Here is a 27008-nt window from a genome sequence, read left to right as displayed (position 1 = left end):
TATATGCTACATAAAGGATATTTATCTAACCTATCCCATTTTTTATCCCACTTTTAAGACTTATGATACGTATGAAACTACTGGTCAGGATGGCTGTAAGAATTACCAGTTCTACCAACTGCACCCACACTAAATTATTTTATAAGGTTAGTTTGACTTAAACCACTAATCTGTGTTTTAGCAACTGAAAAGGAAAAAAAGTGGGGGGGCAGTGACTATATAAGATAATCCTTGTGCTTATGTGCTAAGGTATAAGTAAGTTAATTTACTCACAACAAGAACAGTTCTCCAAAAGAAAATGACAAAGGATACCAATCCAAAGAAAACAGTGAAAACTACAGGCTCCCATGGTAGTCCATAAAAATCAGGCCCAGGTTGATACTCATCAGGCAATGTAGTAAACAGCTGAAACAGACAAATTAGAAGAAATGGGAAACCTTAAATTTATAACAAAACAGTCACAAAGAATCATGGCAATTCTAAACCAACCTCCTCGTCAGAAATCCACCTCCTCAATATTTTCCAATAGTTTCTTCAAGAGAAAAGATACTGACAGTCTCATATTTTTTGTTCACTTGCAGTGTTTTCAAGTATAATGAATCTAAATACTTTTTTAAAAAATTTATTTATGTATCTTTAGTTTCAGGTGGACACATTATTTTGTTTTTATATGGTGCTAAGGATCGAACCCCTAACCCTAACCATCTAACCCTAACCCTAACCCTAACCCTAACCCTGTGCCTCATGCATGCTAGGCAAGCGCTCTACCACTGAACCACAACCCAAGCCTGAATCTAAATACTTTAAATTGAGCATACTTTAAATTTTCCAGTTTGTAACAGGCCCTATATCATCACATTGTCTCACACCTGGCTAGAATCCCTCTGGATCATTCTTTTCTTTTAGATAACCTGGTTTTTATAATTTAAAAAATTTATTTAAGACAAAAACTTAAATATATGAAAGAACTAATTAATTTTATGGCAACAAATAAAAACAATGAAACAATAACAAGATTTCAAGCCCCTTTGGGTATCATTTGATAACCTAGAAGAATACCTTACTATTCTGAAAAGTGTTTAAATAAAGAAAAGGAATCAAATATTTATCTCCTACCTTAACTATACAAACCAAATAACTGTGTAAAGAATAATCAATTATAGCCAGGCGCCGTGGCACACACTTGTAATCCCAGTAGCTAGGGAGGCTGAGGAGGGAGGATAGCAAGTTCAAAGTCAGCCTCAGCAAAAGGGAATTGCTAAGCAACTCAGTGAAACACTGTATATAAATAAAATACAAAATAGGGCTGGGATATGGCTCACTAGCCAAATGCCCCTGAGTTTAATTCCCAATACCCCCCCCCCAAAAAAAAAAGAATAATTAAATTTTTATTTGTGTAGGCATCCCATCCTTTAAATGAAGAAAGAAAAATCCAGCAACTCAGACCATTGCTATTTTGCAACCTATAATATATTAGCAAATCTCACCAACGTCACTGTTGACTAGTAGTCAACATCAAAGGAGAGGATATGCATATGTCAATGCAATATTTCCTATTAAGTTTTCATAAGAAAAAGAATTGAACCTAAACCTGACTATGAATTTCCAAGAAATATAAAGCAACAGAGAGAAGCTGAGGTTGTTAGCTCAGCACTTGCCTAGAATGCATGGAGCCCGAGGTTCAATCCCAGCACCACCAAAAAAAAAAAAAAAACAAGGCAATAGAGAAAACAGGTTAAATTGTTGTACCAGGGGGATGTCATTTATTCACCAAAACTACAATATATCCTAGAAGTCCCACAAACGTATTTTTTTCAATTATTGCAAAAAGTTACAACAAAAGGAGAAATCAATTAACTTATATGAGACTTGTTCTCCCACTGAAAGCAACCAGAAAGTTGGAATATATATATTTTTGGTACCAGGGATTGAACTCAGGAGCACTTGATCACTGAGCCACATCCCCAGTCTCAGCCCCATTTTGTATTTTATTTAGAGACAGGGTCTCACTGAGTTACGTAGAACCTCACTTTTGCTAAGGCTGGCTTTGAACTCATGATTCTCTCTCAGCTTCCCGAGCCACTAGGATATTAAGGCATGTGCCACCATGCACAGTCAAAATATATTTTTAAAGAGCTATTTTTCAAATAGAAAGCCACAAGGGACATGCAACTGTCACCCCTAAGAGAAGGAGAACAAATAGGTGAGCATTCTACCTTGAGGCACCCTCTAGACCTCAGTTTGGGAAGGGGAACCCAAATGGGGCCTAACAGTCTCACTGAGGAGAAAGAGACCAGAGTTCCAGGAGATTAAGCAGCCAAAAACATGTAGAGAAAACTACAAGAAAGATGGGAGCCACAAAGAAAAAGAGTTCCAGAAATCTGCATGGAGGTGGTCTTCAGTTTGGGGCTACATTCTAAGCAGTACCTGCGAGGGCCAAGAACAACTATAAGCTAACCAATCCCACAGTTGGCACTGAGCTGGGAGAAGTCTGGATTCCAGCTAACCAGAGAGAGTTGACATACAAAAACAGTATGGTCAACAAGCTCATGAAGAAGTATTTGATCCAGGCATGATAGCACATGTCTGTAATCCCAGCAGCTCAGAAGGTTGAGGTAGGAGGATACCAAGTTTGAGGCTGGCAAGTTAGTTTGAGCCTAAGCAAGTTAGTAAGACCCTATCTCAAAAAAAAAAAAAAGTTCACTCAATATCATTAGTTATCAGGAAATAAACTCACAAAGGCATACCCACTAGAATGGCCCAAGTGCTAGTGAAGATGAAGTCAAGTGGAAGTCTCCTAAATTGCTGGTGGAAGTATAAAATGATTGTGGTCATTTATTAGCATGGCTTGACAGTATCACATAAGATAAAAACATACATTAAACATAGGAGGCAATTGCACTCCTAGATATGAGTCCACTTATAGGGGCATATATATGAAATAGTACTGTAGGAAAAATGAATCTATAGTTTAAAAAAAAAAAGTTATCAGTGGTTGCCTGGAACAGGTGGTGAAGGAACTCACTGGGAAGGATCCCAAGGAAACCCCTTTTCTAGTGAAAAAACTGTTCTATATCTTGATTATGGTAGTTTTTACATGGGTATCTACATTTGTTAAAACTCAGAGTGTGATTGCTTTGGCAGCACATATACTAAAATTGGGACAATACAGAAAAAATTAGCATGGTCCCTGAGCAAGGATGACACCCACATTTGTGAAGCATTCCTTAGTTTTGTGGAAACAACCCTTCAACAGATGAATGGATAAAGAAACTGTGGTACATATACAAAATGAAATGTTACTTATAGCATTAAAAGAGAAAAAAATTATGGCATCTGCGGGTGAATGGGAATATCAGGCTAAGGGAAGTAAGCCAATCCCAAAAACCAAAAGCTGTATGTTCTCTCTGAAAGTGGATGCTGACCCATAATGGGGGTGAGGTGGGTGGCAAGGGGCATGGAAAGAATGGAGGAACTGTGATTGGGCAAAGGGGAGGTAGGACAGGCAAGAGGGCATAGGGATAGGAAAGATGGTGGAATGAGATGAACCTCATTACCCGAGGTACATGTAGGACTACTACACGTGTTGTGTACAACTAGGAAAAGTTTTGTTCCATTTATGTACAATGAATCAAAATGCATTCTGCTATCATGTATAACCAATTAGAACAAATTAAAAAAAAACTCACTGATATTGGCTATCAAGGAATTACTGTTAAGTTGGGTGATGGCCCATGGGTTCATTATACTATTCTCTATGCTTTTCTTTAAAGCTTTTCTAATTAAATTTATTTTTTAATTAGTAAATAGAAATAAACATTATAATTATTGAAGTAGGTAACATGACATTTTGATGCATGTATACACTATGTAACGTTTAAATCAGGTTAAATATATCTACCTCCTCAAACATCATTTATGGTAAAACTTTCACAATCTTTTCTTCTAGTATTCTGAAATGTACAGTATGTTATGATTACCTATAGTCCCCTACTATTCTCTCTGCTCTTATTTGAAAGTTTCCATGATAAAAATACTAAAAATAATTTTTAAATTAAGATATAACTTCAAATATTTAAAGGATTTCTATGTAGAAACGAATTCAATTTTATAGAGGAAATCATGTGGAGGAAAATTTGGAGTCAATACAAGGATGAACTAGACAACAGAAGAACATATAGCCTTGTAAGAGAGTGACTCCTGCTAGGAAATACTGGTGTACAGGCCTCATAACTACTCGTTAGGGCCACAGTAAAGAAAATTACAGCAATGAGTGAGAAACTAGACTAACAGCCTTCCAAGGTTTCTTCTAACACTAAGATTCTACTAAGATTCCATTGATCAATGAATCTGATTGGTGCACATCTCCCAAACACATCAGAGCCTATTACTCTCCAGTCCTATCAGATATCATACTACTTGTTTAAGATTTTACATTGACTTGTTCATAATTTTTGCATATATTTGTTAAGTCCTTTTCTTAAGGCTTTCAAAAATCACAATCATGCCTTAGACCTGTTAGACTCTTTTAGTCCTCACACAATGTCCTGTACATACTGGGCCATCAAAATGCCTTTTTGAAGGCTCCTTTCAAATCAGTCTCGTAACATTGTGCCTCTTCTTTGCCACTCACATCAATGTCTTACCCATAACCGCAAAATCACTGACCATACCTGCACCACATTCGTGTACCCCGACCTAGACCTAGAGGAGGGCTCTGTGCATACCTAAAAATATGAATAAAGAAATCCTTCCCATATTGTGAGGCTGTAAACTTTCCAAGTGATGTTGATTCATTCTGATAATCAAATTATGACTGTGGAAGACTGGGCTTTAATCACTGGAAATATCATTATTCTAACTGCCTGGCTTGTACATACTCCTTACCCAGGTGGCTGCCACCACCATGAACAAACATGGAGCCAACTGAAAACTGATTCATTTCTCCCCATCACATCTTTTCCACCCTGGTGGTCTCTCCTCCCCAGGTATTCATTGTCTTTATACCACCTCTGACTGCCTACATGAGAATTAGGGGGTGCGTGGGGGTAAAACCCTACAAAATGCCAGACATCTCACCAGACACTTTACCTTGTCAAATCATTTAATTCTTATGATTGGAGTAAGCATTATCTACATTTTTCAGATGGGGAATCTGATATTCAAAAGTTTAGTTATTTGCCCAAACTTCTAAATGATAACCTTGGGATTTGAAACCAGATCTACCTGGCTTCAAAATCTATACATTTTACAAGGAAAACAACAACATCACTTTTCTTAAACAAGTCTTGAAATAACACAACTTACAGGAAACAACTTCAGTTGAGAAGGATTACTGTCACAATGGCCCTAGGACCATCTTATCCTCCAAGCTCTAAAAGCTTTCTCATTCCTATAATTAAACTCTAAAAGTCCAACATCAACAAATACCATGACGGGGAGGTAAGTCCTAAAATGCTTAGATAAGCTTCTAGACAGATTAAATGTCTTGTTTGGATCATAATTTTCTTTAGAAAGGTCAGCCTTAAGTGACTCTTTCTAAGAAACAGATCTAACCTAATTCCTTTCATTCTTAAAACTTTCTAAGGATCCCCACTATTACTGGTCTAATGCTACTTTGGCCCATGACTTCCTTTAAGATTTGCTGGCCTCTCCAACAGACCATCCCCCTCCAACTTCACACGTTATACAACACCAACTATTTACATTCTCCTGGCCTCCCCAAATATCCTTTTCTTCATGTTTCCATTTCTCTGAACACATTTCTTCTGACTGCCAGCTTCCCCCACCATCCTCCACCCCAGCCTGTCTAATCAACAACAAACCACATGTCACACTCCTGTTTGCCCTTTGCCTGTGCTTCAAACACATCTCAACTACTTTCTGACCTTATTGATCACCCTTCCAACCATAATAAATGCATTTATGGACAATAATGTTCTACCATCAAATAAATACCTCTCTTTCTGCCATTATCTTACTGTGTTTCAAGTGAATGCTATTATCTCCCTGCCAGAATGAAAGGTTCTGAGGGGAAGAACCAAGTTTTTACAGGTGTACAAATGTCCAGCCTTGGTAGACAGCAAATCTTCCTCATATGCTAAATTAAGTAGCCATTAAGCCACACCCCTATGGCTTTTGTTTTAGGAGCTATCTACTCAAAGGGTCAGGAGTCATTTTCATAAAGACATTTTAAGTTCTTCACTTCATGACCAGAAGCCACTTAAAAACTAATAAATAATCAACATTCTAATTGAAGAAACTATGTCAAACTTACCATCTTAGTGAAATAAAGCAAATATGAATATAACAAGGAAAGCACGTTGTCCAAAAGGGTGGCATCTGCTGGCTCTTCCAACTTTATGTCCTTTAGTTGTTTTTCTGTATCAGCATCATCAACAGGAGTACCTTCTGTTATAAGTAGCTCTAAAATTGAAAGGGGAAATGGCTATTTTATTTTATGCTATAGAATAAGAATTGTCTCTCTTCAGTTTCAATATTCATCAGTGTTTCACTAAATATATGAATCACAGTGCCTGGAATATGTGGCTCTCCTAAAGACAATTAACACAGAGAAGAAAACTTCAAAATCCTAATTAGAGCTGTCAGACCCTTCAATTATAAAATGAACAATCTCCAGTCTACTCTCCACTACTTCCATGGCCATACAACTGCTATCAGAACAATATTTACTAAAGGAAAATTTTTAAAACCAGAGATATATAGACAGGGTGACATTCAACAAACATGGATTTAGTGCTGGTGAAACTTTGTGTTAAAAATTTTAAGAAAGCTGAAAGAGAGGGAGTCTTGGTTTGCAGATTTACAGGTGGAATGAGCCAAGGCTTAACACAGCATCTGGCACCTGGCAGAGATACTCAACAACTATTTATTGAGTGGACAGATGACAGCTATTTAAAAAGAACACAGTAATATCAAGAGAGACTAAAGGATATTGGGTACAGACCTGCATTGAGGCTCTGTGAATGAGGTAGAATTCCAATTAGACCTGAGAGCTTGTAGGGGTGGAATTTCAGTATGAGTTACATGAGCCTGGGGTACGTTTGATTAAACAGCTAGGAGTCCAACGTGCAGTTATTAAGAAGTTGGACCAGTTGGGCTGGGGATGTGGCTCAAGCGGTAGTGCGCTGGTCTGGCCGTGCGGCCAGGGTTCGATCTTCAGCACCACATTAAAAAAAAAAAAAAAAAAGATGTTGTGTCTGCAGATAACTAAAAAATAAATATTAAAACTATCTCTCTCTCTCTCTCTCTCTCCCTCTCTCTAAAAAAAAGGAAGTTGGACCAGTTGCCTCTAAGGTCTTTCTCAACCCTGAGATTCCATTCACTACTATTTTTTTAAGCTTTTGCCTAATTTTTAAATTTTTTTTTTTAGTTTTTGATGGACCTTAATTTTATTTATTTGTATGCAGTGCTGAGAATCAAACCCAGTGCCTCACATGTTAGACAAGCACTCTACCACTGAGCTACAACCCCAGGCCCTCCAATCACTATTGGTCTATGAATTTGACTGCTGGTGAAGTCTGCCCATTGGCTCAGTATCTCAGCACTTGAGACACATTAAATGACATTTGGGAAGATTTTACATATAAAGGTGATTGACATCATTTTGTGGTGGAACCTAAAAGGCCAGGGAAATAATTCATGCTTAATTTTGTAAGCCAAGTTTTCCCTAATCTTGAAAGTTTTGGAGCATGAAAATAACAAATCTTAATGGTGCGTGATTCATTTTCAGAACCTTATGGAGTTAAAGACAGTTCAGAAGTCAGTAGTGTTCATATATGAATGAAATGTCTTCTGGAAAATGGAAGAACTGATATGTTATTCCTTCTCAAATTAACTGAATCCCCCCTGCCATGAGTTCTCCTACACTCTGTGTGTGCAGATGGGGGCGGGGTCAGGATCAGTGCTGCTAAGCCCTGCACTGGTGCAGGATAATGCTATAGCTATGCTTACAGACCAGAACCTTTAAAAACACAAAATACAGTAATTATGGCTTCATAGCACCATACTGGATGGATAAAATAAAACAATTAGTCATAATGTAATTTACTGATAAAATGAGAGTGAGCAACACAAAAGTAGAATGCTATTGATGCCATTATTGGGGATTTTTTTTGAAAAATTGTTTCTCATCTCCCACTGGATACTGTGCACTATGATGAAGTATTCATAAGTGTCAGTCTAAAATGGATTGCAGTTCTGTACTGCTTCCTGTAAGTATATAGTATAAAGATCTGGACGATTGACTGCATTTGAAAAAGTTTAATTACCATGTCCAGGAAGCAAGTCAAAACAGGACTTGAGGTATAGTACATTCCATTTAGAAGAAAAGGGAAAAAACACAGAATTTAAGAGACTATGAACAGTGATTCTCAAGCTAACTTGTACCAGGCCAGACTTTCCTGGAAGGCCTGCTAAACACAGATTGTGGGTCCCACCCCCAGAGTTTCTGGTGCTGTTGGTCTGGTTGAAAATTACAGTTTTAGAGCATAAGGCCTTTGAAGAATAATATTTTAGTTGTAAATGGTTTACACAAGCTAGTCAGAGCTAAACATTTGCTTTTAGGTGAGTTACAGTCTCTGGCCTATTTTTGATTTCTAGTCATCTTTATTCTTGATTTTCTCTCACTTAAGAGATTTTGTTTTTTGAACTCACATGTACCTATATTACTCTCTGCTCTATTTTGTACCTTTGGCAACAAATATCCTTGAAAGCCTTCATTATGATAATGCCTCTACTTTGTAGAGAAAAATTGGCAAGCTTTACCTGGGTCTACTTTCTCAGTATTTGGGATCTGAGACACTTCTAAGACACCCATGTCCTCAGTCACAGGTTGACTCAAGAGGCTGGGCTCTTCAGGATGGTTCATATTTAAATGATGACTCAGGAGGCGAGGCTCTTCATGAAGATTTCTATTAAGATGATTTGTGTTCTCTTTAGGAAAATCATCTTCATGGGGTGGCTGCATCTCTACAGGGGAGAAGAATGCATTGAGCCAGCTGGATGACACTATCTACCCCCACTTAAGCCCAATGATCAGCACTCCCCCTCAGCACACAGCTCCAGATACCTCAACACTTCCCTCCTTGTCCTGGCATGCGCCCATGAGAACAACTGGGCAAGGATACGGGAGGGTTCATTGTTTTTATCCCATTTAAAGGATGACTGAACTATACAGTCAAATTTATAAAGAAGCCTTTAATCCAAAGTATTTCATAAACAAATACATTTATGATAGAGGCTTCAATAACTTAACTTCCCTTGGCAAACCAACATACACCCACATGAATAAATGTGCAGAAGAGAATTCTGGTCCAGAACAAAAATGTGAAATGTCTATTCTGCTCAGAAATAACAGGAACTCTTTCATCTACAAGTGTGCTGGTCTCACCGAGCCAGTATAGAGAAGGGAATTCCGTAAGTCTAGCTTGCTAATGTGACTTTCAAATATGTTCCAAGTAACCTAGGAGCCAAATGGTGAACCTATCTCCTTCCTGAGCTCAGGACATAGACCAATAGGATCCAGAGCAAAAATTATCTCTTTACAGCTTCATATTCTACCCTGAACATTCACTTGTACTTTGCATTCGTATCCAAAATATATCTGCTTTGATTAAATGTACAACTGTTTTCTTCCCCAAATTATCAGATAAAATTAGCATTCTTGGGATGTAAATTTTCCAATGGCTTTATGTCCTTCTGGAATTCTTATCATATACTCTCAGTTGAAATATTTCATTTTGAAAAACAATGGATAGAGATGATCAAATATGAAACCAGGAAACAGAAAGCTTTTATCAGGATATTGGCTCATTGTCAGTCTGAAGAATATTTAATTGAAAGGCTTCTATGTGTCAAGCACTACATTATAAGGCTTGTCATCCTGGTTCCATCCTTGATTAATATAAATGCAAGGACCTTAGAACCCAGAGGAGTAAAACCAGAATAAGTGACCTCTCCCCCAAGAGACTGGAAATGGCATGGTATCCACAAAAGATAAATGCTGGGGAGGGGAATTCAGGCAAGCTATCCATTAAAAGTTATTCTAGGGCTAGGCTTGAGTGACAGAGCACTTGCCTAGTGCAGGTGAGGCACTGGGTTCGATCCTCAGCACCACATAAAAAGAGATTAAATTCTAAAAAAAAAAAAGTTATGCTAGTCACTCCACACCCACATGATCTAGTACAGATATTTTATGATTAAGAAATTATGTTTAATAAAGCCCTTTTTTAATTTTAACATAAAATCTGTACTGTTAACATGTCTACTTTTGTGCATTAGTTTCTCATTTATATCTTTCTCTTTAACTTTTTATAAAATTTCTCTTTGAACATGCTAACCAATCCCAACTGTCCTAAAGGAAAAACGAATAAGCAATGTCCTTTCATGCTCTAGCCCAAAAGAATGAATAAAGGAACATATGGGGCTCCTGAGTCAGCCTTCTTTCTCCTTTAGGCACATGGAAACTGAACAGAACTTTACAATAATACACAAAAACACCTGGATGGAACAACTCCTTTTCTCCAGCTCAAGCCGCAAGCAGGTATTTACCTTCAGCTTTAGTCCAGATTTCCTGTAGAGGAGGCGCTGTTATCAATGGAGCAGTCTCCTCCACTGTGGAGTGCTTGTACCTCACAAAATAGATCAAGTATTGGATATCATCAAGCACTGCAGCCTCTTCAAATATGTTACTTTCCTTTATTTCTATGTCTCTAATATCATTCACACGATTATCAAGCATTTGCTCTGCTACGCTCAAAATGTGTGACTCAGAGGCACGGAAGACCTTATCTAGAACTTTTTCCACATTATAGGGCAGGCTCTCCTGCTGTGCCAACTTCAGCTTTAATGACATTTCCTGCAACATGGCTTCCAGTTCTTGGACATCAAAGTACTTCAGGAAGCGTTGCAAGGACTTTTGTTCTGTAAAGAAGCTGCGGATTATGGGGAAGTCTTCCTCCTGATCGTTAAGCTCTGACTTTAGGGCTATATGTGGACTCTGTGGGAGTATATCATCTTCAAGATCTGCATAAGCAGGACCCTGGCTTTCTGCATCCGTGATATGCCCTATGTCCTCAAGGTCCTTTTTGAGATTTCTTTTCCAGTAGCCTTTTCTGTAGACCCTGAAGTGTTCAGATGTTCCTTAGGGTTGTCTTTTTCAAGATCATCAGAATTTTTATCCTGAAATACTTCACTTATCCCTGAAGTCTGAGTGTTTTCCTCATCACTTCCGTCAAAGAGTCCCTGGGCTTCCTCATCTGCCAGAGGACTTTCCTCCTTTCCCATTTCCATATCACCTCGTTCCTTGTCCATCATGTCTACCCTTTTGGCTGTGGTTTCACTTTTCTTAAAAATCTCCCAAATTATACTCATTTCTTGTTTGTTTTCTTTGGTTTCTAGATCAGGATTGATAGTCTCTAAAATTGCTTTCTCAAGAACGTGCTGGTTAACATTCTGAATCCCAGAATGTTTTTCTTTTGACTGTTTTGCACTTACAGCATTTTCATCCTCCAGTAGCTCTTCAGGGGGATAATAATCCTCCTCTACTGATGCTGGCCTTTCGGTATGGAGACCCGGTACTTCTACCTCGTCAGTTTGCTTTGTTTTTTTAATTTCCTGTGTCCCCTGTGTTGCCTTATGCTGAATCAATTCTTCAGCCAAGGACTACTCTTTACCCTTGTCCTTGGAAAGCCCTATCTTCTCATTTACATGACTAACTGTAACAATCACATCTCTTTCTTGTTGCCAAGAAAAATTTTTTCTGGGACTTTGGACCTCTTCTTCTGGTTCTCTTAACAAACCAATTCCATCTGGAGAGGAGAATCCAGATTGATTTTCAGTTTTCAGAACTAGTCCCTCTTTAATTTCCTGAGGTTGATGCTCCACTGAGTCTATGTGCAGGGTTGGTGTATTTACTGAACCTGGCTCCTCCATTCCATCTTTGGATGCATCATTTTGATTATCTCCCAGGAATGTTGCAATACCCAAGGATTCTGGTGGTTTACTCTGTTCTTGGGTCATCAGACTCCCTACAGCTTTATGTAGAGATTTATTCTCTAAGCTATCTTCCAAAATCTTCTCTCCAGGTGAAGAGAGTTCTTCATTCACTTCTTTTGAGTCTTTTGAGATATAGATAACTGCTTCTTTTAGGTCATTCTCTTTGTTTTCAAAGGCTGATTTTAATGTGTCCTTGCCCTTTTCAACAGCTGGCAATAAGCTGAGCTTATTGCTTTGGGGAGAAGTATATGCAATCATCCCTTCTATCTTCTCATCCTCTAATTCTGAAACATATTGCATCAGGTGCTTCTTAGGCTCCTGAACATCTGTCTCTTTTCCTTTAATATGAAGTTCGATGTCCACTTTTGGCTCTTCATCATTATCTGTCTTAGAGGTTTCCACAAAAAGACCATATTCTGCACTTTCAGGATAAATATAATCTGTTGCTGCTTGTGGTTTCTTCTGTTTTCTATCTGGAACTACAGCTTCCTCATCTTCTTTTTCTTCTTCTGAATAAGAATTCCCCAAATCCATCATATCTGTTTTCTCGTCACCACCTGTGCCAATAAATAAAGTATCCTCCAAGGTTGTCAGTATATTTTTGTCATCATCCTTGATGCCTGGGGGCAGAGTTACCTCAACCTTATCTTCTTCATTTGAATTCTGCTCTTCACCTATTGAATATTTCTCCACTCCAAACTCCACTGGGAATTTCATGCCTTCTTCACTTACAAAGGTTAGTAATGGGAGCTCCCCAAAGCTTTCCTCATTCTCCTCTTCTTCCTTATCAAATGCATAATAATCAGCATCCAATTCCTCATAATCAAAATCTTCGTCTAATGAAGTCACCAGTCTGGTCGTCTCATCATCAGACACAAGTGCATCAGCAGTGTAGCCAAATTTGGTTTTCAAGTCTAATGTCATTTCTTTTTTCAAAAGTGTATAAGCATTAGTCTTCTGTTCATTTGAGACCTGAGAACTGTTGCTGGTTTTGTTGTTTTCACTTTCTGGCACTTTCAATTCATCTTGTAGTATTTCTTCAAAGGGTTCAAATGAAGTTTGTTCACCTTGAGCATTATCTGTTTGACTATCTGCATGAGGATGGTTCTTCTGAGCCAGAAATTGTTCCTCAAGATCCATAGTGTTTTCTGAGAATGCACTTTCAATTTGCTCTGAGTTTGCTACTACTGGTTTAGGTTCAGGTTCAACATCCTGGGAGACTTCAGGAAATTGTTCCACTTTTTCTATAGCTTTCTCAAAATCTTCATTTGCAGAATCATACAATTCCAAAAATCCTAGAAGTTCTTCTACACTATAATTATCAAAATCATCTCTTCCACCATCAAAACAGACAAAATCTGTCTCCTGTAAGGAAAAGGAAAACATTAGTGTGTCAATAACAAAGTGTCACAAAAGCAAACTCATCCATGCTCCCAAATTCAGGATTGGTTCTAAAGAATCTTTGGGGTCAACCAGATTACCCTCCTCCAACCCCCATTGGCTAACTCCTTCTATGGCTGAGTAAATCTGTCTTTTTCTAGACTACAGTGTTAGAAAGTCTATTCTTTCTTTCTTTTTTTAACATGGGTCATATTCTTTAAAAAGCATAATGAGTAAAAATGGTGACAATTTGGTCTCCAACAGCCTGACTCTTGGGTCTCTCTCAATTTGCTCTGAGCATAAGTAGAAAAAGGCAAGGTATCACTTGTAGGATCCTCCAGCTCTAAAATCTACACCTATGTTTCAGGAATTTAATTATTAATCATTTGCTCAGGAGAAGCTGGAAGATCCTGCAGCATTGAGAAAGATGAATCAGTTTTAAAGTATCTTACTGAGATACAAGTACATTTGATGGAATAAAAATGATATTAAGGAGGCTCCTCACATTATTAACACAAGAACAAACTGAAAACAAGATTCAACAAGTTACACACCTTCCTCTTCATCAGGGTTTCACAGTCACTAAGACCTCTCTCAGGACTATCTATATATTTATTTAGTCTTCCTTCTTGCCACTAGTAAGCAAATTGACATATAAAAGGAGCCATAGTATGAATGGAAATTTTTTTAAAAATTTCCATCTCCTAATTAAATCTTCAAAATATTCTGTGGGGGTTCTGGGGGTGGGGGAGGCAGTTCAATGTTGTAGGGATGAATGATTTCCTCTCCCCATCACATGCATTTCTAAGCCATGAGGGATGCATGTAATGGGAAACATAATGAAAAGGCAGAGTTCAAAACAAATGAGTTCTCTGTAATCAGTGAACTGCTGTCACAGCTTAAATCCCAAGAACTAACTCTCTTTACCAACAATGAAGTCCAACAAGCAACAGAAGTGATTTTATGGCCCCTGAGATTATGAAGAAATTTTAGGAACAGCAACAACAAACAGGATGACTTTATCCATTCACCCCATCTAATCTAAGAACTATCCTAGCCTAGCAGCTTGCATATTCTACAGCCACTACAAAGAGCTGCCCAAAGATGTTTCAATGTTGGTGGGCATCAATTACTACACAATTTAAAACTCTAGAAAATAATCAGCTGAAGTGAGAATTCTAGAACACGAAATCCTTTCAGTCACAAAATCAATTTAAGTCAGAGCACAATACAGGAATGCTGTATAAAGGAAGCAGTTGGCGCCTTAAAAGATCTGAGACTGAACATCACCTGAAACGCTCAGGTCCCCTTTTCCAAATCTATAACATGACTACGATCCCATATATGACTAAGAATAAGAAAACCTTTGTAAGTACGTATTTCTAGCCTAGTATAAAAGTTAGAGTTTATTAATTTTACCTGAATATACTTAAAATATCTAATAACTATCCAATGAGTAGTTTTCAAGTTGGAATACCTCCTTTTGCCTGTAAAATGAAATTATTTACCTCTTAAATTTAATAGCCAAGTACAAATATATTACATTATTTATTTTTCACACATAAAACAGAAGAGAAAAGCCCTATAGTTGAGTAAACAGCCTTCTATAAGAATATCTGTTTCAATATATTAGAAAACTCTCAGATTATAATATAATCACCCTTGAATGCCTTTCAAACTTTTTTTATAGGTAGTCTGATTTCAAATGAAAATCTGATACACAAATGTTATAAACACATTATAAAATTTTCAGAAGCAGTTAACTGAATATAATGGGTGGATTTATAAGCCAGTTTACAATTGAGAACAAAAAAGAAATCCATAACTTACATCTGTTGAAATTTGTAGCTCTTCTTTAGTACATTCACGAACTACCTTGATGAAATCTTTCGGAAAATATCCAAATATATGGCCAACCTATAGTGCAAAGGAGACAAATATAAAATAAATTCTGTACAAGGAATATAAATAAGAGATTCTCAGAAGTGGCAGGAAATATACACATAATAGATAGGTATATGGTATAACCAAGAAAGAAAGTTGCTATAACAATTACACTGAGATTATTATTCCACATAAAAATTAAGTACAGAACTGTTAAAACAACATTTCCAACCACTGAAGTTTTCTTTTTTACATTTAGCTTAATTCTCAACACAGAGCATATAAAGTTAAGACTTCTGAAGTAAATAAAAGATCTGCATAGGAGATTATTGTATATTATGTGGTTAAAACTATATAAATCAAAGCTGGTTATAAATGCAATTCCAAATAACCTCTAGCAAGAATTTACCTGTACATTTTGTAGCATTGCTCATAAACCAATATTTATGTCTTTCTTAACCAATACATAACAGTCATGAAAATTAATAAGTAAAAACAATACAAAATCTCTAAAATGTATTACCACTATAGCAAATGTATTGATAGTATATGCTTTCCTAGCTTTTTCCAAATCTACTTTTACAAGTACTTGAGGAGAAAATAAAATTACAATATAATGCATACTAAACCACATATCAAGCTTCAGTTTCACCCAAAATAAATCCTCTGCAGAAAAAAACCCCATTTATTTTCAGCACCAACAGCTAAATTATATGAAGTTACATAAAGTGTACAAAAGGTATATAAAGTTCCCCTTGAGAAAGACACTCTTATTACTAACTACTGACTAAAAGGAACAGAAGATTCTTGCCAATAATTAAAGGAAACTGATAGGCAAATCAAACGCCCAAAAAAGAAAATTAAAAAAGGCATCTTATCACTAACTCTAAAATATCCCCATTCATGAATGTTCTTGTTATATCTAGAAACCATCTGAGAGCCAGTATTAGTGGTAGAATACTGCCATGAAGATTAGATAAGACGGAGCAATTAAAAGCTTCATCACTGGCAGATAAAGTCTGAGACTCTAGAAAATCAACAACATTGCAGAATGAAAACTAAAAACTCAAAAGGAGAATCATTTTGAAAACTAAAGAGTTTTTAATTTCCTAAGTATAACATTCATGACATGAGAGGCGAGTCTGAGGGGAAATACACTTTTCCCTTCTGATGAAAATTCTATTAAGGTTAAATTTGGAAAAGGAAAAAAAACCCAGAGATGTATGGAGAAAGGAAACACATTTATCTCTTCTTAATCTGTGTCAATTGAGACCATAGATTATATAAAGCTCCATAATTACACACTGGGTGGTATCCCATTTCTTGTGATATGAAAAAAAATGATGCAGAATCACGGAGGCTCATGACTGGAAATAATTTTTATACCTAATTTTGCTTCCATACATCATCCCTGCCGAGGTGCTGCTGATTTGATTTGATGGGTGGGGAGCAAAGAACTGCCAGAAGAGAACAAATTCTGCATAAGCTACTATCAGAACAAATGTACTTAAGTGCCACTGCCCTGAAAGGAAATATTCAAAAGGAAGATGGATTAGACAGGGGTCCTTTCCTAACTGAGTTTTTCACTTTATAGGGAGCTAAGATAAAACACAACCTGACTGAAGGCAAAGAAGACAAATGAATGCCACAGGAGCAATGCAAACAAAGTGCCACCCAAACACTCATCAGTCGGCAAAGATCCTTTCTGGTCAGGTGCTGAAAGCAGGGCTCCTCAGGAAGACAGGATGAGTGCTGCCACCCAGAATGGCAAGAGTCCTAGGGATGAACATAGTTAACAGGCTACAATGTGACAGGAGAAAATGTAAATCAAGCCCATTTATCCAAAAGTTCAAAGAAGGGGAGAAAGACGACTACTGTATGAAAAATGCCACTTAGGTACATGGAAAAACAGTTCCAAGTTTAAAGATTACGAATCCTATTTGGTATACTTGAAAGAAACAATAGATGGTGCTTTATATGGAGTACTGCAACTGGGACTCTGTCTAAATATAAAGTTTGTACCTAAAGGCACCAAGTTTCAAGATCATTCCCTAAGAATCAGAAATGGCAACAAAATGAAACTAGTTTTCCCATAGGGATTACTCTTATTTTCTGTTGTGTGGTATTTTATTTAGGGTGAGAACTTTCAGGGATGCAACCTGGAATGTCTCTAAACTGGAACATTCCTACAGTCATCAAAGACCCTTGCTACTATTTTAAGTAAACAATCCACATATCACATTTAAATGAAAAGGACAATACTCATAAGTCTCTCAATGAGGTCACTCCTAGTGAATCTCCCCATTTAAAATATCAAAGCATGATATAAACAATGTCATGTCTTTCATCAGAAGATCCATACAACTGGCTAGAAGTAGAACCCCTGGGAGAACCTTCAGGCATAGATTATAGGAAAAGCAGGAAATGGATGACCCAGAAGTTGCAAAAAAGAAAAAAAAAGCACATAATGAACATAGTATTCTGCTTTTTTAGAGTAAAAACAGCACAAATGATTAGGTAAAATACACAAAAAATCAACTTTAAATATGCATGCCTGAGTTACTATCTCAGACTTAATTTACAGCATTAACTCTAATGTCCTTGAATCCTTCCCTTTTGAAGCAGCAAAGCTAAGAATTGTCAGGTTTTCACCATGACAACCTTTATGATGTGTAGAGCCTTCTGGAACTTGATGTGAGGGGTAGCAACCACAACCAGTTCAGTTCTGTTTCAGAAAGTCTACTGACTTTCTATGCTGTGCCAGGCCTAAGGCATGTTAGGAGCACAGGGCCTGGCAGAGAGGTTAGGTTAACTCTACAAAGATCCCAAGAAATCAGTCATTTAAATCTACACTGCTGAAAAACCCATCAAAAGTAAGAATATAACACCTGTCAAACTTTTACTTACACTTCTGGCCCAAAGTTCTGGTGATACCTCTGCCAGTTTATAGTAGACATATACAGGGTCACCTTTTTTAAAATTCACAAAACGACAATCTGGGCCTCTGAAATCTTCAAGAGCTTCACCTCGGTACATTAACACTGTATATGAACATTGAAAAAAGAAAAACAAACATTAGAATTTGATTTTTCACAATCCACATTGACCCATCAGGAAATATGAATCCCACTATGAACAAAAATCAAGCTTTTCCAGTACTCTCTGGAATCACTTTTAATTCACCTGCTAAAAGTATCTAAAATTCTTCAAGATTTTATTGCTATAAAATACAATATTCCCTGCAATTTGACAAGGGAAAAGGAAGCTTCTCTATTTTTCTCTGTGCTGAGAAATAAAAAGCAATGTGGCTACCACCAATCATGGCTGGTTTCAGTGAAACTCTTGGTTCTTGCAGGCCTCAATTTTTTTCTGTTTCATAATCATAAAAAGCTTCATTTTGCAAATATGTAAATCCAAGTGTAGACACGGACAGGCTTAAGTATGGCTTCATGCAGAGGTAATAGGGAGGGAAGAGGGAAGAATATCCAGGAACCCCCAAGGGGTTAATTAACTTGAACTAACCGCTAAAAGACATTACCTTTAAGTGGCTGCAAGTGCCAAGTGCTACCATGCAGCCATAAACACTGTCAATTTCATTTGCAGCAGAGTTGCTGTCTCTGTGTTCAGGATCTGGGTAAATTACCAGGAAATGTATTTTCTCTGAGCAAATATTGTTGACTATATCCAACATTAAGATTGTTTCAAAACATCCTCATTCGTATTTTTTTTTAATAAACAAAATCAAAGTGGGTATCCTATCTGACAAGGAACAAGTTTAACCATGAGAAAAGGTCAGGCAATACCTTCATGCTTAAAATGCAGGACTAGAATCACAATTGATCTAGAAACTGGTAGAAGCAACATTTTTCTTTTGGTTGACCAAATACACAGTTTCTGATTTAAGATGAAATGGACAATAGATGTATGTAAAAAGCACAAAGAAGAAATGGAAATAACACTTTTTCTAAAGGCCAATTAGCAGTAAAATACACAAGAATGTGTGTTTTATAAAAATATATGTCTGAGAAACAAACACAGATTTGGAGAGGGTAACTTGTTATTTTGAAGCTAAAATAGGACTATTTCCAAAACTGTCAGCATCCTAATTCATATATTATTAAGAGGCCAACTTTAAGGTGGGGAATTCTCATCACAAATGGAAATGGCAATGTTTCTCTTGTTCCCCCTTAGGTCATAGAGGATTTACAAATCAGTAATATATTAGGTGACAACATAATGCATAGTATGGAGCACCTATTTAGTTATTTTTTTTTGGAGCACTTATTTGGAAGGCACACAAGGACACCTGACATACACACCTCACTACTTCCTACAACACAACACAGACCCACCTGTTGTGTTTGGTCACATCTGTTTTTACACAGGCCATTTCTCAAGTTATGTTACTCCACTGAACCTTACCAACACCATGTCTTAGTACCGAGGAAGCATCAGTGATGAGATTGTCCAGGTAGCCCACGTAGGATAGCGCTTGATAGCCAAGAATAGCAAACATTCTACCATGCTGGAAGCCTGATTTTGTTCACCCAAAACTGAAAGGAAATATCATGGCAGCTGCTTTGCTTTTCTGAGTGTTTATTTACTCCAGCCTTAGCGTTACCTCTAGGAACTGCTTAACATATATTGGAGACATCTTTTTTCTTTATTGGAGTGGAACAAACAATTCAAATTATAAAATTTGTTTTTGGTAACACCAATTTAGGCATAAAGAGCTCAATGGTAAACTTCTTGGCCTTTTTAGCATGAATATTTTAAAATATGTACTGCTTACAATTTATGGACAACACGGTCATCAAGTTACAAGGTTACTAGAAACCAAGCAGGAGGCCATAAGAAGTATTCTGGGCCAGTAAATATATAGAGGAAAGAGGTTCCAACAACACTAGCGACTGAGTCTAAAACTGAATTGGCTTATAAAAATCTTGGAGTATTTATTATTGTTATTGCAACAAACCTCTTCATCTGAATCTGAATGGCTACATCCTCCCCACCGCCCACCTCCAATTCAGGACTGGGAAGCAATTCTGTCCACTTCCTGCGCACAGAAGAGGCTGCAGTTCCCAGGTGGCCAGTGCAGATCCTTGGCCTCTTTCAAAAGCAAAAGATTACTGGCCCACCTGCTACCCTACCTCAAATATGAAGGGAGGCTTCTATGCACAGAAATGACAGGATTGAAGCAGAGTCAGGGCCAAGACCTCGGAACACAATGCGTGCCTGGACTCAGTGCTCTTCCCAAGCATAAACTCTAGTCCCTGTTAAAAGGCAAAACCAGCCCAATCCCCAGTACAGCAAAAGGACAAAGGAGCCAGTGACCCTTTCCCAAGGAGCCCCACCATCAACCTGCTGCTGGGATTAGGGCCACCGAGCCCTGGAGAGCATCTTCCCTGATACCGCACTGGCCCAGATCCCTGTGGCGGGGGCAGAAAAGCGCTCTGCTACAGCGTGGGGAGTCCCAGGCGCGCAGGGCGAAACCCCATCAACCACTGAGATCCTAGGCGAATCCTGGAAGGGAATAAACTGAGAGCTGTCCCTGGGGAATCCTGTTTCCCAACCCCGCCTCAGTCAGTAGAGAAAAATAAAACGCTGGCAACAAGTGGGAGTCGAAGCCCCCCACAACCCGAGCGGGCTGGCCGGGGTGCCGGCAGAGCCGGAGGGGACACACTCAGGGTCCCGAGGCTCTTGTCACTCCTGCGCCCCACCCATCGTCCTGTGACCCCCTAGCCCAGCCCGCGGGGCTGGGGACTGCGGGGGATTGGAGCCCCATGCAGCCCGGAAGAGCCACCGCGGAGACCCAGGGCCGCCCGCCCGCCTGCGCACTCACTGCTACATTCGTTGTCTGCACAGAATTTGTGCTTCCAGAAGCGCCGGCAGGTGCTCGGGTCTGGTTGGCCCAGCACTCGCCAGGTCGGACAGAGCACGAACAGCCAGAAGAGCAGCCCCGGCGCTGCAGCCATGTTGTGGTCACATCGGGGAGCCGGTGACGCTGTGGAGTAGGCTGCTGCGGGCGTGGGGGCTCAGGGGGCGGGTGGGTAGCAAGGCACGGAGGGGCGGTGCCCGGGAAGGCCTCAGCCTTTCCCGGTTGACGCATCAGCAGGGATATATGGGGGTCGATGCACTGGCTCTACTGGGGAACGCACGGAGCCAGAGCTCCCCGTCCTTCTCTAGTGGAGACCTTCTCCTCAACTGAAGACCTTCTCCTCTAGTCGCTGCCGTGGCAACTAGGACTCTCTTTCTCGTCCAATCACCTGCCTTTGCTTCTGTGCCCTCAGAAGCCACCCTCTGCGTGATTCCATTTGTCACCCACCCATCCCCCGCCACTCCACCAACTGGTCCTTTCTGGCTTTCCTCAATGTCTCATTTCTGGTCCATCCTGAACTAGCCTACTCCACTTCACCATCACTCCCATCCCCCATTCCAGGTCTGGTACCTCCTTTTCTGAACTACCAAATCCCACCCATGACTTGTGAGAACTAGTCTATGGTTCCAAGCTCCCTCCCCTTCAAACTCCTAGAGGTTCCTTGAAGCCCCACCCCAAGATCCCTCTGATTAGGAAAGGGGAAAGTGGGAAAGTTAATGGAACTGTGAGTGAGGGTGTAAACTGGAGACTAGGGCCTGCTTTTTTTAAGGCTGGGACAAGTGAGGGCAGAGAGATGGACAGTAGTCTTCGGGCTAAGATCTTGAGATTCTTATCTTTATCCATAAGGGAAGAAATCATTTAATTCAACAGCATATTTTTAACTTTCATTTTGTGCTACCATTCTTGCCAGATGCTGGACAAAGCCCTAGCATGGTGTGGGAGTGGATGAAAATCAAAAGACAAGATATCTGGTCCTGGTCCGAAAAAGTGCACAACTTAGTGGGAACCAACTGTCAAAACCGAGTGTCAGAGAAGAAAGCTATTAGCTAACATTTCTTGAACACTTTCTTTATCTCCAGTTGTTACTCTGAAGGTTTTATACATATCAATTCATTTAATCTTCATAACAATAGTACCTTACAGTAGTAGTAGGTCCTATTCCAATCCTTATTTTAGAGTAAATTGAGGCAGTCACACATCCAGTGAGTAATGGAGCTAAGTTTCAAACCCAAGGAGTAGACTCCTTTTCATCACAACCCATCAACTAACAAGCAAATATTGTACTTTCTGACAAGAGGAGCAAAATCTGATTTAAATCATAATATAGCTGAATTACTGATATGTACAGTTAAGGGGGGGAAAGGCACAAGCTAGCCAGCCCAAGGAAGAGTGTCTGCAATGCTCCCATCCTTGGTGGAGCCATTCTCATTTGTCTGTGACCAAGGGCTTGTTACTATAGTCTCTGCTAAAGTTATTCATCAACCTGCAACAATGAACCCATCAGTTGTTTCCCCAAATTAACTGAATCTTTAAAACTTAGAGAAAAGAATGTAGTCCACCATGTTCATAATGTTAAATAAAGAAAACAATGGAAAAAAGGTGTGCACAAATATTTGTCTACAGGGGCCATGAGAAGTCCCCGTTGGTCCAGTGTACTTCTGTGCTTTCTGGAGAACCAGTGGATCATAGAGAGGAACTGAGTCATTCTTCATTTATTTTCTACCATGTATTTATTATGTTATAAAATGTATCTAGTAGGCATCTCTAACAACATGTTGAAAACCAAACTCATTTTTCTCTCAAAATCTACTCCTTTCAGTCTTCCCTATCTCAGAAATAAGAATGACAATTTAATTCCCATTATCCAGGTGCTCAAAGCCCAAAACTTACAAACCATCTTTGATCTCTTTTCTCTCACATTCCAACTCCAGTCCATTAGACAATATTATGTCTTCATTTTTATAATTTTATCGAGATATAGTTGACCTACAATAAATTGCAAATGTTTAAGGTGTACAATTTGATAAGTTTTGACATGAATATACCCATGAGACTATCACCAAAATCAAAAGAGTCTTTCATCCTTCTTTGTAATCCCTCCCCTCTCCTTTTATGGCTGTCTCCAAACATCTCCTGTCATTATAGATTGTTTTGCATTTGCTAGAATTTGATATAAATTATACAGCCTTTTATTTATTTATTTTTCTGACTTCCTCCTTTCCAAGTAAGCATTTGAAACAGGCCCAGAATCTGACCACTCCTCTGCATCTGCTAAGCCAATATACAGGCCAAACCCACATCATAAGTTACCTGAATGATTTCCATAGCCTTCTTCTGTCCTTGCTTCTGCCCTCATTTTCCCCAATATCTATTGTCCTGATGGCAACTAGAGTGATATTTTTAAATATAAATCTGATTGTCTCTCTCTCTTCAAAATCTTCCTGTAGCTTCCCATTTCCAAATAAAAGGCAATGAGTTTAGCCAGGCCTGGTCGTACTCATCTGTAATCCCAGAAGCTCAGGAGGCTGTCAGGAGGATCCTGAGTTCAAAGCCAGCCTCAGAAATGTAGTGATTCGCTAAGCAACTCAGTGAGACCCTATCTCTAAATAAAATATTTTAAAAAGGACTGTGGGTGTTGCTCAGTGTTTAAGTGCCCCTGGGGGTTCAATATCTGGTATCAGGAAAAAAAAGGAAAAAAAGCCATGACTTTATTATGGACTGCCCTGCCTTATTATGGACCGCTCTTAATCAATGTGACTCCCCTCATCCTTTTCTCCCCATTTCCTAACATTCTTCTCTTGCTCTGTTAGTTCCATTTAAATTCACCAAGCCCACCCCTGCTTCAGAGCATTTACACTTGCAACTTTTCCTCAACCTTAACTCCCCAAATCATCTGACTAGCTAACTACCCCCTCACTTTATGATGTCTTTGTAACAGTGGCATTTCATGTGATAAAGGCCTTCCCTGGCCACCCTACACAAAATAGAGCCTCTTGCCATGACTATAAAGCCCATCACCCTGCCTTTCTTTCTCTTCAGACTTGCCTTACCACTTTAGACTTCTCTTACTACTTGCCTTACATTTGTTTATTGACTTGACTGCTCCAACCCAACCTCAAACACAATTTCCAAGACGAGCAGGAAATTAGGTGTTTTGTTCACTACTGTTATATCAGTGACTAGGGAAATGCCTAGAATGTATGAGAGAGTTAACAAATGATTTGTTGGATAAACTCATGGTTCCAATGATATTATAAATATACTACACTATTAACCTAAACACATATATTAACTATTAAGCCCCTATATATAAACAGTACTGAGAGGAAATAAGCTATGGGAACAAGGCATTTAAGGTCTACCTCTCAGCAGCATGCATCCTCAACTCCAGGAATGTACCCCTGAATGTTTGTATTGAATAAAAACATAGTTGTTGTGGAGAGTAGTTGTTTGGTTACATGATACTGGAATATTTAAGTAGATCTTTAAAAACTAGTTTTAATTTTTTCTTATTTTTCTTATTATAGAATATGGTATGTTGTAGAATTTTTCTTATTATAGAAAAGAGATTAATGATAATTCATTGATGGAAAAATCAGAATAGCAAAATGATCTAATTGCATATTATCTTCTTGATATTTTCTTTGACTCATAATCAGATATAATTTTATATGCATAGTTAGTGCTTCCAGTTACTGAAGAACCAGCTGCTTAGTTTGTAGAGTTTTCAATATTTTGATTTATCAGTATTATTTTTTAAACTTATTGCCTTAAAGACACATTAACTAGTCTGGTGGATAATGAGAAGAAAATTTCTCAACTGGCCACAATAAGGTAGTGGGAGTTCTTTCTACCAGGATACATACAATTAGTGGATGAATCAGCATTCACTTTTACTCATAGCATTTAAATATGTGGCATTGATGTTTAATATAAGGTTATGTTAAAAACCTTCAGAAAAGTAACAGGATAGAATGTGGTGGTGATTGTTGGCATGGAGATAAATAATCTTAAGTGCATTATTCTTTAATACCTCAAAGGGAATTCTTATGGGGTAAGGGTTGAGTAATTGTTAAAGGTAAATGTATCCAGTTTGGGTGGAGGGGACATAAAATTCTAAGTATGAAGGGTTCCGAATGTCAGAGTACAATCTAAATGAGACAAGAAAAACATATCTGAAACAAATAATTGGCAGCATAATAACATATACCATTGGAAACTTGTGAAGGCACTTGCCTAGGAGCATTCAGAAGGCCTAATGCTGCCGTTACCAGGAAGAACCTCATCTATTGTAAATGATGTGCCAGAGAATAGTGTTAAACATTATGGAGGACTAAATCTCTCCAATAGGGGCAACAGATTTACCCTCGCATATGAAACATTGGAAAAAAGTGGACAAAATACAAACAACAACAGTTCTCAGATATTAGATAGTAAGCAGCATAAGAGTGACCTCTAAGATAAAGTTAAGCATGAGAGATGAGTGCTAGGATTATCCCAATTTACTCCCTGGAAAGAATTTTTCAGGCCACATTCAGAGAAGGAAAACTCAAATAGAAAATCTCCTGAGTTGAAGAGATGGATTTTAAAAGTCTGAAGAGACCGATGCAGGTAGAAGTCACAGATCAGAGTAAAGGAGAGAGTAGAGAACTGCAGAGGGAGAGAGAGTGTGTACATGTACTAGCTCTCTAGACATCTATGAAGGGTTCCCTTGAAGTCTGTGGTTAAGTAACAATGGGCACACATGTAAGGCCAGAGAAAGAATCTTCAGAAAGGAACAGGGTGGAAGGTGGTGGTGATTGTTGGCATGGAGATCAATTTTTGTAATCACCAGCTGGAATGGAAAATCTATAATAAAAGGGCATCAAGTAACATAGTCAGTAAAAGGCAAAAATTAGCCCAAAATTGAAGGTAAATCCTGTCTACAGAATCTTAAAAAGATAAAAATGTTTCCAAGATAGTTCAGAAAAAAGCTGTACACAGCTCAAGAATATTTAAAGGAATACAAAATATCCAATACTCAACAATGTAAATTCACAATGTTTGGAATCCAATAAAAATGTATGAGGCATGCAAAGAGGTAGGAAAATATAACCCATGTTGAAAAGGAAATTAATAGAAATGATCATTAATTACACTGTGATAGAGTTATTATACAAGGACATTAATACAGTTGTATACCATATGTTCAAGATGCTATGGAAAAGAATAAGCATGTAAAGGAGAAAAAAGAAGATATAAAAGTGATCTAATTCAAACTCAGATAAAACAATGGCTAAGGTGAAAATTACACTGAATGAGATTAACAGCAAATTCTACATTGAAGAAGTCAATGTCAGCAAACTGAATATGCAGTGATAAAGACTCTCCAAAAAGAAACACGGAGAAAGAGACTGAACTGAACAGAGCATCAGTATGCACAGCTTCAACCAGTCCAATATATGTGTTATGATAGTTCCTAAAAGAGGTGAGAAAAACACATTTGAAGAAATAATAAATAAAAATGTTCCATATCTGATGAACACTCAGATTCAAAAAGCTCAATGAACAAGAAAAATGATAAAGATGACACAAATATACACTAAATGCTTAAAACCAGTGCTAAGAAAAAAACTGAAAAGCATCTACAGAAAACAGATACCATTATGTACAAAGAAGTGAGAGTAAAATGTCAAAATTCATTCAAGAACCATGCAAACCAGAAAACAGTACATCAATATTTTCAAGTTCTGAAAGAAAAAAACACTGACATCCTAGAATTGAATTCCAAATGAAAATATATTTCAAAATGATGTAGTCTTTAATGCAAAAGAATTAAGTTAAACCCTAACCCACATAAAAATTACCT

General features: G+C 38.2%; 1 non-coding gene and 1 pseudogene across 1 annotated transcript; one reads left to right on the top strand and one right to left on the bottom strand.

The window, feature by feature from the left end:
• The window catches only part of LOC143410740 (transport and Golgi organization protein 1 homolog), a 39853-nt pseudogene extending 18596 nt beyond the window's left edge, over nt 1-21257 (bottom strand).
• Nucleotides 3129-3235, top strand: LOC143411022 (U6 spliceosomal RNA). The gene has a single exon (XR_013092753.1). It is a non-coding gene; the product is annotated as a U6 spliceosomal RNA (small nuclear RNA).
• Nucleotides 21258-27008: the final 5751 nt, after the last annotated feature.

The sequence above is a fragment of the Callospermophilus lateralis genome, chromosome 11 (assembly GCF_048772815.1).
Source record: "Callospermophilus lateralis isolate mCalLat2 chromosome 11, mCalLat2.hap1, whole genome shotgun sequence".
NCBI lineage: Eukaryota > Metazoa > Chordata > Mammalia > Rodentia > Sciuridae > Callospermophilus > Callospermophilus lateralis.
This window is presented reverse-complemented; position numbering and strand designations above follow the sequence as displayed.